This window comes from Dermochelys coriacea, chromosome 9 (genome assembly GCF_009764565.3).
Source record: "Dermochelys coriacea isolate rDerCor1 chromosome 9, rDerCor1.pri.v4, whole genome shotgun sequence".
In the NCBI taxonomy this organism is placed as follows: Eukaryota; Metazoa; Chordata; order Testudines; family Dermochelyidae; genus Dermochelys; species Dermochelys coriacea.
Window position 1 is genome coordinate 95,068,685 of NC_050076.1, and position 14,860 is coordinate 95,083,544.

Here is a 14,860-nt window from a genome sequence, read left to right on the forward strand (position 1 = left end):
GCTTTGGAGGGTTACTGGAAGAGAGGCACTAATATGACCACATGGACTGGTGTGGAGAAAGTAAATAAGGAAGTGTTATTTACTCCTTCTCATAACACACGAACTAGGGGTCATCAAATGAAATCACTAGGCAGCAGGTTTAAAACAAACAAAATTAAGTATTTCTTCACACAATGCACAGTCAACCTGTGGAACTCCTTGCCAGATGATGTTGTGAAGGCCAAGACTATAACAGGGTTCAAAAAAGAGCTAGATAAGTTAATGGAGGATAGGTTTATCAATGGCTATTAGCCAGGATGAGCAGGGATGCAAAACCATGCTCCGAAGTGTCCCTAGCCTCTGTTTGCCAGAAGCTGGGAATGGGCGACAGGGGATGGATCACTTGAGGATTACCTGTTCTGTTCATTCCCTCTGAAGCACCTGGCATTGGCCACTGTCAGAAGACAGGATACTGGGCTAGATGGACCTTTTGTCTGACGCAGTATGGCCGTTCTTATGTTATTGGGGTAGTAAAAGGAAGAAAGGGGGATGTTAGGGAGAAAACAGAGAAGAGGAGCTAAAGAGAGGAGGGCTGTGAGAGTGAGGTTGTTGCTGGGGAACTGATGGTTTGGCAGTTGTTGGAGATCAAAGCAAATATCCAAACAACACAGGGAAAAGGCAGGCTGGGATTATTCAATAGTGGAGCTACTAAAGATTCGCAGCAGCGTGAGTGATTTTAGATCTTAGATAATTGGTGATTTCTTTTTTGCCATGTCATATTTGTTCCATTATTTTTTGTAGGAATAGGTGCCAGATCTGTGAGATGGTAAATGCTTGGTTCACTCCTTTGCTTCTTTCGAAAAACAGTACTGGCTTCTCTTCAGTATCTGAACACCTCCTCAGTCAGACTTTAGTCCTAAAATACACATCTGAGTCTGCAGTGCTATTAGTCCCTACTGAGTAATTGAGAGCTCTTCCTGCTGCTCAGCACTTTTCTTGCTTAGGTCTTATGGCAGAATTCATGCTGAAGATGCAATGTAAACACACAAACGTAAGGAAGCAAAGGCCCTGATTCTGGGTTGCAGCTGGCTTCTTTACTCTGCTCCAGTGATGTAAAGGGGCTGGAAAGCAACAAGATTCTTCCACCCCTGCAAATACATGAGGTTTCCTTGGGTAGCCCACAATCAACATAACCCTTTTTCCTGTGCAGCCCCTCTGACGAAGGGTCATTCCTGAGATGGGAAGTGTGTGACTAGAGTGTTCGACGCCCCAGATATTTTAAGATGAGCAGCCCATGGTCATCTGTAGGAAGCTGCTGAAAGTTAGAACAGGCCTGGAGGCCTGTGCTTATGCTGGGGACCAGGCACGCTCCCAGAACTCAAAAGGGACAAAGGGGCTTAAATACACTTTTCCCCTCTTCCCAGCTATACTTTCTGAACTGAGATTCCAGCAAGGGGCCGTAACTTGAAACTCACACTGCATCCTCACCTGCCCATTTTGCCAGGTTATTAGAGCACTTTATGGGCTAACTACCACTGCCCACATTTTCAGAATGAATGCATGGACTCTTCTTTCTCATCGAGCTCTAAAAGCTGCAACATGGGCACTTTGAGTGCGAGACAGGGGTTTCTGCAGCTGGCCAACATTTCCGCTGCGTAAGTTGATGTCTGCAAGCCCAGTTAGCATGGGTCTAGCATGGCTCGGAGGACTGTAGATACATTGTGTCTGGAGGAATCCCTTAACTAGTGAATGAGTTAGTTGGCATCAATAAAGCTTGTCTTTTAAATGCTTTTTATTTTTAGCAAAATATGAAAAAAGGCTAGCAATTTGGTATCAGCAGCTAAAGAGTTGTGTTATACCTTTTATAAGGTGAGTAAGATTGGTAAAGGTGGTATGTTTCCATGTTAGTTTTTTTGACATCCTCTCCCAAAATGATAGGATGGGTAGAAACATTAGTTAATAGTAATTTATAGAAGCGATCATGTTTGCCAGCATGGTTACTGTGCATCTACAATTGGCACTGTATATCATCCCGAGAATATCTCTTTGCAGAATGAGACCATGATCCTTCCTGCCTACCTGTGCACTCAAGTGATTTTTCAACAGACTAACTGGCTGATATGCAAATTAAACTGTAATTAATTAATAACCAGAGCTGTGGTGGGCAGGCAAATTTTGTTTAATAATGGATTTAGTTAAGGGCAATTGAATTAATGGATACTTGAATAAAACATAAGCAGAGGCACCAGAAAGAAGGGTGAGAGGAGTTAGTGCAAGCAAACAAAAGAATAGGTGTCTATTTAATCTGTTCTATGTTTGCTGGGAAGCATGTGTTATGCTGCTCTTCAAATGAATTCAGATATGGGTTCCTGGCTGAATCAATGTTAGAGTTCAGGATCTGATTCAGTGGTGCTGTGAGAATTGAATAAAAAAATGCTTGAAATCTCATGAGATTTATCTGAATGAAGGAGTTAGAGCCCTTTGGATTTTCTAAATGAAATCAGATCCAAAGTTTCAAACCCAGTCCCCATCCCCGACAAAATTCAAATAGGTTTGCAGTGCATATTTGAACTCTCTATTAAAACCTGAAATCATTTCCTACATGTTCTTCAGTGTTTTATTTCACGTTCTTGCTTCCTGTATGTTGGAGAGATTCTCATTCACTGTGTTTTCCTTATGACTGTTAGAGACTCTGGGGAGAAGTAAACAAAATGAGAATCGATAATGTCAAGCAGACAAGCTTGAAACAAAACGTGGTCCATTAACTAGAAAGGTTCTCTTGGTAAAACATAAGGTGAGGCTGCATGCAAAATATACACTTCATGTTTGGTATTAAAATTTCCAGGAAATAATCTACAACTGCCACAAAAGAGTCCTTAGAAATGAAGAAGAGAATTTTTTTTTTATAAATGACCCCATTGAAATACCCGTAACTCAACTGGCTACTTGCAGTTATCCAGGAATACTTATTATAGTAGCACCTAAGAGTCTCAAACAAGTTTGGAGCTTTACGGTACCAGGGACTGTGCACGTTCTGAGACAATCCCTTCTTCAAAGGGCTTGCAACATTAATAGAGAAAACAGATAGGAGAGAGGGAGTGTTAGAATGTCCGTTTTACTGATGGTGAACTGAAATGCAAAGAGATTAAGTGGTGTGCCCTAGCACACACTTGAAGTGTATGGCAAAGCCAAGTACTGAATGCATATTTCCTTAATCCCAGCACAGTTTTAACTACAACACAATCTTTCATTTGCATGACACACTTACTACTCAAATATTTGTGTAATTAGGCCAGTGGTCTATAATAAGGTCTCTGGGGAACTAGGAAGGAGCACTTCAAGTACCTGCTGGAGGAAGAAAAGCCTCATGTCAATCCCTGATGCTTATGGACAACTGCAAGAGCACCCCATGTGCTCTGTAGGCATATCGTATGCACTATTGCAACTGGAATAGCTCAAGAATGTGTTTCAGGGTTGAAATCTATTAAAGGGATGACATATTCTGTAACACAATTTAAATGAGAACTGGGATTTGAATTGGTTTTGCATATTATCACAACTACATGAAATATGGTCTTTCATAAAAATGTGTGTATTGAGGTGATGGATTTAATCAGCCCTCAGGGAAGTACTGTGTGATTTCCTCAAAATGTTTGAACTGGTATTATATACTGCAATATACTAGATAAATGTTTAATTTCTGGGCAGGTGAACTTTTGCATTAGAGAACACACATTTGTGCTTGCTTATTTTCATGGCCAATATCATTCCAGTTTTCATTGCCATTGACACATAAAAATATGTTGGCAATCATGTAAATATCTTTACAATAAAAATTCCTGATTCTGTGGCATTGTTTGTGTAGGAAACAAGGTGCTGTGTGTCCAATACTGTGGTGATTCTCATTATCTGTGTTTCATTAATTATGGTGTTGCAGGATTTTGTTTTATAATGGATTTAGTTAAGGGTAATTGATTTAATGGCTACTTGAATAGGACAGACACCCAAAAAAGAAGTGTGAGAGTGGAAGAAAACAAAACAGATGTTTCTTTGTTCTGTGATTGCTGGGAAGCATGTGTTATGCTGTTCTTCAAATGAGTTACCACCTTATCAGGAATGCTGAATATAGGAACAGCTGGTTTTAGTGATGAATGAAGGGAGTAGTGCTTTTAAAGTACAGCTTGCCTGATCCTCAGCTGGTGAAAATCACTAGCTCTGTTCCAAGCTCTCCCTGTCAGAGTCCTCCTGTGTTTAAGGGGAAGTTCACCCCAGGCTAGGACAAAGAATCCTCAGGTGTTCTTGTCCTCCAGGTTTAAACCCGCTTTGCTGCAGGGGGAGTGATGCAAACAAACTTACTGCACTAGAGAATGGCGCCAGTATTTTTATGCATACACACACATACACAAAAGAGATCAAGGTACAATTTGCACATTCAGCATGAACTTTTGCATTTGCTGACTTTGAGAAATGAGCTGTGCAATTTTGCTGTTGCAAGGGCACATTTTTAAATATTTATTTTAGATCTCTTTAAAGAATAAGAGAGACATGCAGAGTTCTACAATTGCACAGCACCGGTTTGAGATACCTCTGAATTACATTAGTAAGCCAGAAAGGTACACTCGTTTCTTCAGCATACTGTCATTGGACAGCCAGCAATACAACCTCATCTTGATTAAGTTTTCTGCTTAAAACTGGTAAATATATATTTTATACTAACATATCTGAAAAGGAAATGACATCCAGAAAGAATGTGTTGTCACCTTTTCTTTTTATTTTATTTAACTAGGTAATTAACCTTTTAGATTTTTGCTAGCTATCTTGCAGCCATGCCTAATAAGTAGACCTATTTCAGTCATGTGTTATTCATTAACTGTAGAAATCTGTTCTGAAATTGCTCCTGTGCCAATGAAGTATGGATGTTAAAATCTCTATGGATTATTTAGATCCTGCTACCTTGATACATTTTGGAATTTAATTTTGAAGTCAGAATACTTTAGGAATGCCATGGTTTGGAAAATGTAAAGTTTCACAACATTTGGAGATTGTTTCCTTGTCATTTTGCATTCCTTACTCATGTGAAGTCAATGGTATGGCTTGTAGGATTGAGCTCTGTGTTAACACTTCTGTCCTCCCTTTTCCTATGAAGCTTTTGAGTCCTGTGACTCAAAATGAAATGTTATAGTAGTGTTGTGTTGCATGGACCAGTTGGTACAATATATCTAAGAAAAATGAGATTAATTTATCCTCCCACCTGCTCACTTTCTGCAGAATGTAAAAGAGTTGGTCAAGGTGGAATCCTCAGTGGTTTGCTGAGGTATTCAATTTTTTAATCTCCATTAATGGAATCTAATTGCTCAGACCAATTAGAGGGATAGATAATTTGTAGTTCATTTATTACTTCCTCTTAGCCTGGTTCACATTGATTTAATCAATTTACTTCATAATGGTTCTCATTTGAGCTCTAGGCAACAAGTGACCTTTTCCCCAAATTATGGGCTAAACCTACAAAGACCTGTACAACATCTATGCAAATTCTGCATCCCTCCTCCTCAGCTGCTGCTTTTTTGTATACCAGAGTGAGTTTGGTTTTTTGCTATCCTTGTTAACTTTCAGGAATAATTTGATGCTCGTGAAAGTGAGGATATAACAGCATGGTGTAATTAGAGGCTTTCCAGGCTTCCCTACACAGCTCAGGCAGTGCAGAGAAGATGCAACTTACGCCATGTTATGCTACTGCTACAATAAAGCTATGGGGACCTGGTTATCCCCTAATTGGTTCCAATTTGTAGTGCAGAAAGTCCTTTAAGTGTGTTCCCAAACCGGGCTGAAGCCTTGGAAATGACTATTATTTCTGAGACCACTGACCCCTGGTTGTAGCGTGGACTGCTCTTACAATGTACAATTAGGATTTGTGAATAAACATTTTCCAGTTTGACCGAATCAAGATTTTAACCTATATCGCCAGAATACATAAGGCTAGTGCAAGAACCCTCTAGATGATATCAGTCGTTCACTTCTGTTTGCCAGTATTACATTAGAGTTTCTAGGTAGTACCCTCAAGGACAATCCTCGCTGCTGCAGGGCATCATGGTAGTAGATCACACAAAGTCAATATGAACTCTACAGAAGAAAGTTGCTCCGATTAGGGGTGGTTGGAATTCCAGTGCACGAAAAATTTAGAGGTTTTGGAATTTGTTTTTGTTCCAATGCAGAATGAATCAAAATCTTTAAAATCTTCATGAAAAAAATGAGAGCAAATCCCTCACCTCAAAAGCTACCAGCCTACTGGTTAGAGCACTTACCTGGGATGTGGAAGACCCAGGTTCAAGTCTCCCCTGGGTGACAGGGGATGGATCTTTTGATGAATTGCCCTGTTCCGTTCACTTCCTCTGAAGCATCTGGCAATGGCCAGTCCGAAGACAGGATACAGGGCTAGAGGGACCATTGGTCTGATCCAGTATGGCTGTTCATATGTTCCCTGTTCTGAATCATGCAGAATGGGGACTTACTAAATATTAATTGGGCCAGATAGAAAACTAGGCAGAGTGGGGACTCTTGGTGACGCACGTTTCCACAAAATTTTTTGGTTTCGATGAATTGGGATTTTCTGACAAAAAAACAATTTGTCAAAAAATTCCTGACCGGCTTTAGCTGTGATAACTTTTAAAAGTTATGTACTTCTCCACTCTATTTCATATTATCTAAAGCAGTGACTCAAAGTATTTATATTGTCTCTATAATGCCCTGAAGCTAGATGCTATTAGCATATCAATAATATATCCAGCCCTAAGCAATGCACGTTGAATGTTTGCTGCACATTGCTTTGAGGAATGAAGTGATCCACTGTGCAATAAATATCTTAATAAGGATGAATTCTAGAAATCCCGCTAATAGTGGAACCCTCAATTTACTCTACATCTCATCATTACTGGTTCAGAACTATATGGCCATACTTTGAACCAAGTTCACCTTGGCAGGGTTGAATTTGGCCTGCTGTTTCAATTACTCTTCCCAAAAGACCATGGCATGTATTGATTGTGACAACAAAATTGCAAATACCATTCTGTTTTTGTTTTCGTGGGTGTTCTAACACAAATTTGAATGAGCTGTGGTCATGCCCTCCAGCAAATTAGAGAGCCAATGGTACCCTCTGGTACAGTGATGTTCATTCATTAACTGTATTTTGAATGGGATTCCAGAACTCGCCCAGCAGCTTCATTCGATTTCACTTTTGATATAATGCAGCACTTGAGATGGACTAACTACTTGTGAGTGTAAAACCCCTTTCTGGTCATTTCAGGGAGCCTTTCAAGTATCTCCCCCCTTACTCTCCTTTTTTCCAAATTAAACATACCCAGTTATGTCTGCCTTTGCTAATATGGCTTGCATTCTGTCCCTTTGATCATCTTTGTTCCTCACCTTTGGATCCTTTCCAGTTTCTCTACATCCTTTCTATTCATTGGTGACCAAAATTGGACACAGTACTCCAGCTGAGGCCTACCCAGCACTGAGAAGAGCAGTACTATCACCTCCTATCACTTGGATGCTATGCCTCTGTTAATGCAATCTAAAATTGCAGTTGCTTTTTTTGCAACAGCTTCACATTGCTGACAATTGCACATTGGCAGTGCTGCTGCCAAGCCATTTCTCCCCCCTTTCTATATTTGTGCATTTGGTTTCCTTCCCTAAGCATAGCACTGTGACAGGGTCAAGACTCACCACCGCTGGCACCTCCCGCTGTTTGGTCCAGGAATTAGCTCTGTCCAGTCATGGAGCACCTTTTGCTCATAGTGCCTTGCCCTTCATCTACTGTGTTGCTTTGGAGGCCTACTGCTCTGGTCTCACCCCCTTCCGGGGGTTTGGTGTTACCAGCAGTCTTTGATCTACACCAGCTCTTGTGGCCAGTTGCAGCCTCAAAGTCTAGCCCCTTTGTCACAGGAGCCAGCCACAGCCTGTATCAGGCCACACTCCTCCTCAGCCAGGTGTAGTACAAGAAGGAAGGGGGGACCCAGGCCCACCTGCTACTCTGGGTCCTGACCCCAGGGACCCTCTAGCAGCAGCCTCTCTGCCCTCCTTCTCTCCCCTTGTCAAACTATTGTCCCTGGGCCGCTTCCCCTTCAGCCCTGTGCACCTGCTCGACCCTTTGTAGCAAGGCCTGCAGCCTGGGGTTTTCCTTGGCCAGAACTCCCCATCTCCTTCTGCCCTTCCCCAGCACTGCTCTGTCCAAGGTGCTACCTTTTTGCTCAGGAGCCAGTCCTCCTCCCTTGCCAATCAGGGAGAGACTGCCCTGCTCCCTAGCTGGGCAGCCTTTATATAGGACCTTGCCCAGTCCTGATTGGCTGCCCCTTCCACCCGTCCTGATTGGCTCTCCCCAGGCCTTCACTGATTGGCTGAAGTTCGCGCAGCCTCTCTGGCCTGGTTCAGCCCTTTTCTCAGGGGGTGGAGCTCTGCATTCAAATAATTCCCAGCAATTCCTGTATTGCAATATACCAGAAAATTACTAACATCTTAGAGTTTCATTTGTATCTAAGTTATACAAAATGCAGTTAAATATTGGCAAAGAATGAAATGAAAACGGATCAATGGTTGTCGCATCTGGTTATTTTGGCTATTACAGTTATAAATACGCTGCTCACTCTTAGTAAAATCTTTATTCAAGCTCTGAACAGAGTCTTCATTCCTAGACACTGAGACTCCTTCCTTTTCTCTTTCTTTAATCACTGAGGGCAATTCTGCTGAATTCAAATCTTTTCATTGGTTTTGGATTGGCAATATTTTGGCTAGCAATATTTTGCTACCTTTACTCCCATTCAAGAGTACCTTATTCTTGGTGCTGAAGCCAATAGAAAGACTCCTATTAATTCCAAAGAGCTTTGGAACCACCTATTGGGTTGATTCTCCACTGTCTTGCCCCATTTATGGTTATTCACATCTATACAAAGTAGCTGTAAAATGCAACCAAATCAGACTGGTTACTTTACACCCACTTTTCACAGATATAAATGACTTTGGCAAGTGCATAGCAGTAGAGAATAAGGATCTTCACCTTTCACAATGCTGGCAATTATAAATGTTAAAATGAACAAGAAACACTGAAACCCAGTAGAATAGTTCCTGAGTAAAGTTTGAGAAATTCTAAATAGAAAGCGATGGTGACTGATGCCTGATTTAAGAGTCAAAGGGGTGAGATTTCACTTAATTATCATGCAAGCATACAGTTCTTCAATAGAAGCAGAAAACCACATAACATTGAGTTGACTATCATGCGGAAGGCTTTCATTAACAGATGCCCATTGGAGACAAACTGGTTGCTGAGCGTTTTTGTTCAGTCTAAAAGAAAACATTTTACTTTAAAATATTACACTGTGTTTTGAACTTGAACTGCCACTTGCTGTCCTTTAAAATGTATTAGCAAAATGAATCTTTTCTGTGTGACAGGAAGAAATCACTTTGTATTAAAAATCCTAAATAATATGAATCTGAGTAACAGAATCTCAAATGAACCCTCTATTTCTCTCTCTCTCTCTCTCTCTGTTGGTATAACTATACATTTTGCTTTTGCACTGACATATCTCTAGAAATCTATAAGCAATGGGTGCATTAGACATGGATAATTGACAATGGCTTGTTTGAATTTAACCATTATGTATTTTGCAATGTTGTGTATGCTCAGAATTGTTTATTGAAATTTTGATTCACTTTAGGATAACTTGGCTTCAACAAACAAAAATCCTATATAAAATGTTTTTTCCCATAATTCTTTCTGGTTGACAAATCTAGTATGAAGCCACAATATTCATCTTACAGTAAATTAATTCATGATGCTGACTGCTGAGAACACAATGGCAGGCTCAAGTTTATTGGTTTTATAAATCAATTTAAAAAGTTACTGTAGTAAAAGTGCTCCATAAGAGCTTCTGTGTAAAACTCCAGTATGTAATTAAAAAGATAATGCAGTCTGCTGGATTTTCTTTTATTTTGTTAGGTGTGATCTACTGCTATAAACCACAGTCTAATATATATAAACCACAGGCTAATGTTTTGTTTCATTTTATTTTATTATTATTTTGGTCATTTTATTTGTAGTCTAATAAACATCCTGTTGTAGGTGAATTGCATTCAAATTGCAAACTTCTATCTGGTCTCATGACTTTAGAGCAGTGGTTCTCAACTCTGGTCCACCGCCGGGAAGGGCGGCCAGCATGTTCCTTGGCCCATGCCGCTACTGGCAGCCCCCATTGGCCTGGAGCGGCGAACTGCGGCCAGTGCGAGCCGCGATCGGCTGAACCTGCGCATGCGTCCGTTAAACAAACCAGCCTGGTGCGCCAGGGACTTTCCCTGAACAAGCAGTGGACCAGAGTTGAGAACCACTGCTTTAGAGATTACCTGCTTTATAGGTTGTTTAGATTTGAACATCCTTCATGTTGTCAGTGTAATATAATTTGTGGGGGAGGGGAGTACCAATATGAATTACTAATACTTCATTTTAGTGCAACTGCAGAAAAAGTGTTAGATAATTATCACTCATAATCATATAATTAGTTATATTAATATAATATAATCAGATAATCATAATTATCTGTTTAGCAGACAGTGGCTGCATCTACGTAACAGACTTGGTAACCATGATTTACCATCAGTGTAGCAATGGTGAGAGCTCTAGTGTATGTTAGACTTAGGCATTTTTACCATCATGTCACCTAACGTTATCCTGGAGAGGTAAAATAAGTTAAAACACTTGAATCCCATAGCTTTCACCATTGCTAGGCAGGGTTGTGAATGATGGCTATAAAGGTTGCCAGTGGACACGAGGAAAATGGAACATATTGTGTAGGTGTTTTTTTATCTGTATATAAACTACAAATTTTCACTAGGATTTGACGGTCACCAATGGGATTGAACTTCTACTCATTGCTTAAAAATACAAAGCAAGCTGTTATTGGTACCTTTCAACAGTTGATCCCAACCCATCTATAATGATTTATGCTCTTGAGGCCACCTTATAGCTATAACCTGAGAACTTCATTCCTGATGGGCAGTGAATGAGCTTTTATAAATGTGAAGTTGGCTACAGGAGCTTGGCTAATAGAATGGATCTGTCTCAAAGGCTCTGTCTATGCTATGAGGTAGGAGTGTGATTCTCAGGCTCATGAACACATATTTGTGCTAGCTCTCATCGAGCTAAAGAGCGTAAATAGCAGGGTCGCTACTCTAGAATGGGTAGAGGCAGTGAAGGCGTGGCTAAGCCATGCTCTCCACCGTTAAATATCATATAGTCAATAAAAAGTCTCTGTTAAATGGGGCATACTGAAAAAAATAAGTTTTAAGTACGTTTGAAAGCACAAGGTGATGAATTGGCTGCTTATGTTAACCTGGAATTTGACATTCCTGTGTGTACTCCAGAACTTGACATTACTGCAGTCAGCCATTTTGTATGTTCAACCACTGCTAGCCGAAAACCAAATACCACGTAGCGAAGAATAATCTTAGGCCTTGATGAGGTGAGGTGAGGTTAGATAGCTTCATATTTGAAGTTTGCTAATCAGAATGGGAGGATGGGATAGAAAGTTATGGAAAAGGGTGAGTGAATAGCTATCTTGATTTTAGGTGCCCCTGATATATTATTGTTTATAGCTAGAAATACTAGAAATGTTTTGAGAGAATGAGTAGTTTGTTGAAATTAGGGGAATTGGTGATCACATTATTTTGACCCACTATAGGTTATGTGCTTTGCTAAAAGATTAGGTAAAAGTAAATACCTCTGAGCAGTCAAAAGGAGCTTTTCTTAGGGCAAGAAGCTGACATTTAAACTCCCTGTCAGCTGGATGGAAAGAGGACCCCTGGAAGCCTGGCTGGTGATCACCTGAGACCATCTCAGACTGTGGGCAACTATATCTGGGATGTCCTAAGCCTATTGTGTGTGCTTAATATCTAATAAATAGTAGTTTTAGATTAGAGCATGCTTGCTTGTATCAATCATTTATCAGAGAATTGCTGTATTCCCATTGATTTATTCCTGACACTGCTTGGAGAGAAACAGTTAAGTTACCACAGTTTTGGGTTTTGAAAACCCCAGGTAACAGTTACATCAGTTTACCACTGCCCTTTACTGGACAGAATCAGAACAGTTTGATAGACGCTATCTGGCTTGATAATAAAATGAAGATTCTCCTTTATTGCAAATAATGGTGGCTTAGGATTTTAGAGTAGAAAGATGAGAGTTACATTCCTGCTTTCGTTGTGAAGTTCCAAGTGGTGGCAAAGTGCAGCAGGGACTAAACGATAAAGATCTCAAGCATGTGTTTGGGGCGTATCAGGAGAGGAGCTGGGGCAGAGCTGGTGGAGCTCTGTCTTTTCAAATCCCTTGGTTGTTCTCTTTCATGAAAAGTACAGGGGAAGGGAAAGATAACAGAGTTGAGAAGCAGTCTTGCTCCCATGTTCTAATTTCTGCGGAAGAGTACCGGGATATGCCAGAGAAGACTGAGATACAGCACTCCTTGTCAAAGTAGTTGTGTCCGTTTTACAATCACAGTAACTGAACAGTTAGCCTGCAGGGGCAGGAAGTCATTCAGTCAACATGGCACCGCTCCAGAAGTGGTATCTGAGCGAATGAGATTTGCCTGGCTTGTTCTAAGCTTCTTTCTACGGTCTTGGGAGTTTGTCCAAGTGCCTCTCCATACCCACAGGGGGTGAATAGTAAAATATTGGCTTTGCCTGAGAGTATCTCCAATTTTTGGAGGTATCCAAGCCTTTTCCAAAGCTGGTACTCTCATTTCTAATATGAAACATCTGTACATGTGCTAAGTGGGTGTTCCCTTCACTTCATACTTCCTGTAGATCTTTTATGTGCCTTACATGTTTCCCTGAGTGTGCGTGTGAGAAAGTATTTATTTATTTTGGGGACAGGGGGTATTTACTTCACATCCTAGTAACACCATTAGTGAACCACAGTCCTCCAAATTTTTGCTTCAATTATAAGACTGTTTTAGATAGATGGGAAAGCAAATTTGGGCAGATTAGAGTTTAGGCTGAGTTTTTTAAAGCTGCTTAAGGGGTATGGGAGACAGACAGCCAAACACCCTAGATACCTTTTGAAAAGCTCAGTCCAAGAGTGCCCTTCTCTGTGGACTCAGCTTGTGCTGTGGTTTAAAACTGAGGTTTCCATTATGCAAATATACTGTATGGAAATAGCCAATCTGTCTTTCTTTCTGCACTGTGTATTTTCACTAAGCCTCCACTCCGCTGACTTCTCTCCCTCAACAAATATAGTACTTATAATAACAACTGCCAGCCTGAGACTAAATATTGAGCCTGATAAAGTGCTCAGTGGAGTATTCTGTCCATCCAAATCTGATAATTTGTAGCAGACTAACACAGGAGTAACATAAGGAGGGAGTGAAATAACTTTAATAAGGTTTTCAGAGTATCCACTTTTCTAGAAAAAACAGTATTTGCTGTCATCCTACCCATGTTTAAGAGCACAGCGGGAAATTGGACATAAATAAGTGGACAATAAGGAGCAGGTAAATGCTTTTTTTTAAAACTGAGGAAAGGTTTGTTCATTCAAATAAAAGATCCCGAGAAAGTTGGTGAAGAGCATAAAAATTGCTCTGCAAACGCTTGTGCGATTTTAGTCACTAGTGGCAAGGTAAAGATGTGATTCGAATTCCAGTGTTACTAAATAGCAAAAAATAATAATCCCGACAAAGCTCCCTTAACAGCAGGCTAGGTTGTAGCTACTGCTAATCCAATGCACACAAAAAAGCACAGTGAGAGTTGCAATCACAGGCCTGATACTCCCTGAGCCCAAGGATTGCTCAAGGCTAGCTTTGCTACTGGTGTTTGAGGTTATGATTCTATTCCTGAATCCGTTTAAATTGATAACAAAATGCCCCTTGATTTCAGGAGTTCATGTCTTCAGGTGTTCTCTGGAGCGATGTGCCTACATTCCTCATTCTGTGGCCTTCATAGTGTAGGTCAGAGTCTCCCTGAAATTAGATGCCAGCGTATGGATTTCGGTTCCCACTGTTAGCCATTCAGGCTTCAAAATTTTAGCCTAGTAAATATGTTAAGTTAATTGTTAGTGGATTAAGAAATCTCGTTTTATATTGCAAAGATGTTTCCATCTTCGTGACTTATTTCTGCTTTTTTTTAAATCCTTATAAACATCTAATTTACTTCACATTCTCAACATCGTGACAGTTCTTTTGTCTGTCCCTCCTTCCACATCAGATTTGGGTGGTGGAATTTATTATTCTCCCTTGTTTTGTTTGGTTTTTGCATGGCTTTTTGGTGGCAGTTTCAGCCCATATTCCACGAGAGTCCAGAAGATTGTGAGAGTGCGGAATTCGTGAACACCCTGTTATCTCAATTATCTTATTTTTTCTTTTTCTGCTTTTGTCCTTATTAGCTCAGAGACAACCCAGCCTTGTCATATTCTTTAATTTTAGGGTGTGAAAGTGGGGTTGCCTGCTTGCATGAGTGCCTGTAAAATCCCCAGGGGGAAGGCACCAGAAAGAAAGCTCACTAGCTTTAAGCAACCCTAAATATAGTCTCATAAAGCATGTACCATATTCTATGGTTAAAAGACCTAAAACTGTCTTGTAAATTGTGGTATATAAAAGTTCTGATTATCAGAGTGTTCTATTAAAGTCTGTTACATGATGCCTGTTGGAAGGAGGTGGGAGGAAATGGTTAGCTACCATTCTTACCACATAAGAATATAAATCGAAGGAGGAAATTTCATACTTGGCTCTTCTTCTGATTTCGTATGGCTTGGGTAGGTAGCAACCATCACAAATTTGATAGCCAGCACATTGCCATGGCAGTGAGTAGTTGGTGAATGTCCTTTAGGTCCCAGCAAAAGAAAGAAGGGGACTTT

The 14,860-nt window shown here is 40.5% G+C and overlaps 1 long non-coding RNA gene across 1 annotated transcript in view; it reads left to right on the forward strand.

Annotated features, from left to right (window-relative positions):
* Window positions 1–4,574: 4,574 nt before the first annotated feature.
* The window catches only part of LOC122455843, a 189,115-nt gene continuing 178,829 nt past the window's right edge, over window positions 4,575–14,860 (forward strand). The window contains exon 1 of the long non-coding RNA XR_006274337.1: window positions 4,575–4,673. This is a non-coding gene — a long non-coding RNA (uncharacterized LOC122455843). The remainder of the gene's footprint in view (window positions 4,674–14,860) is intronic.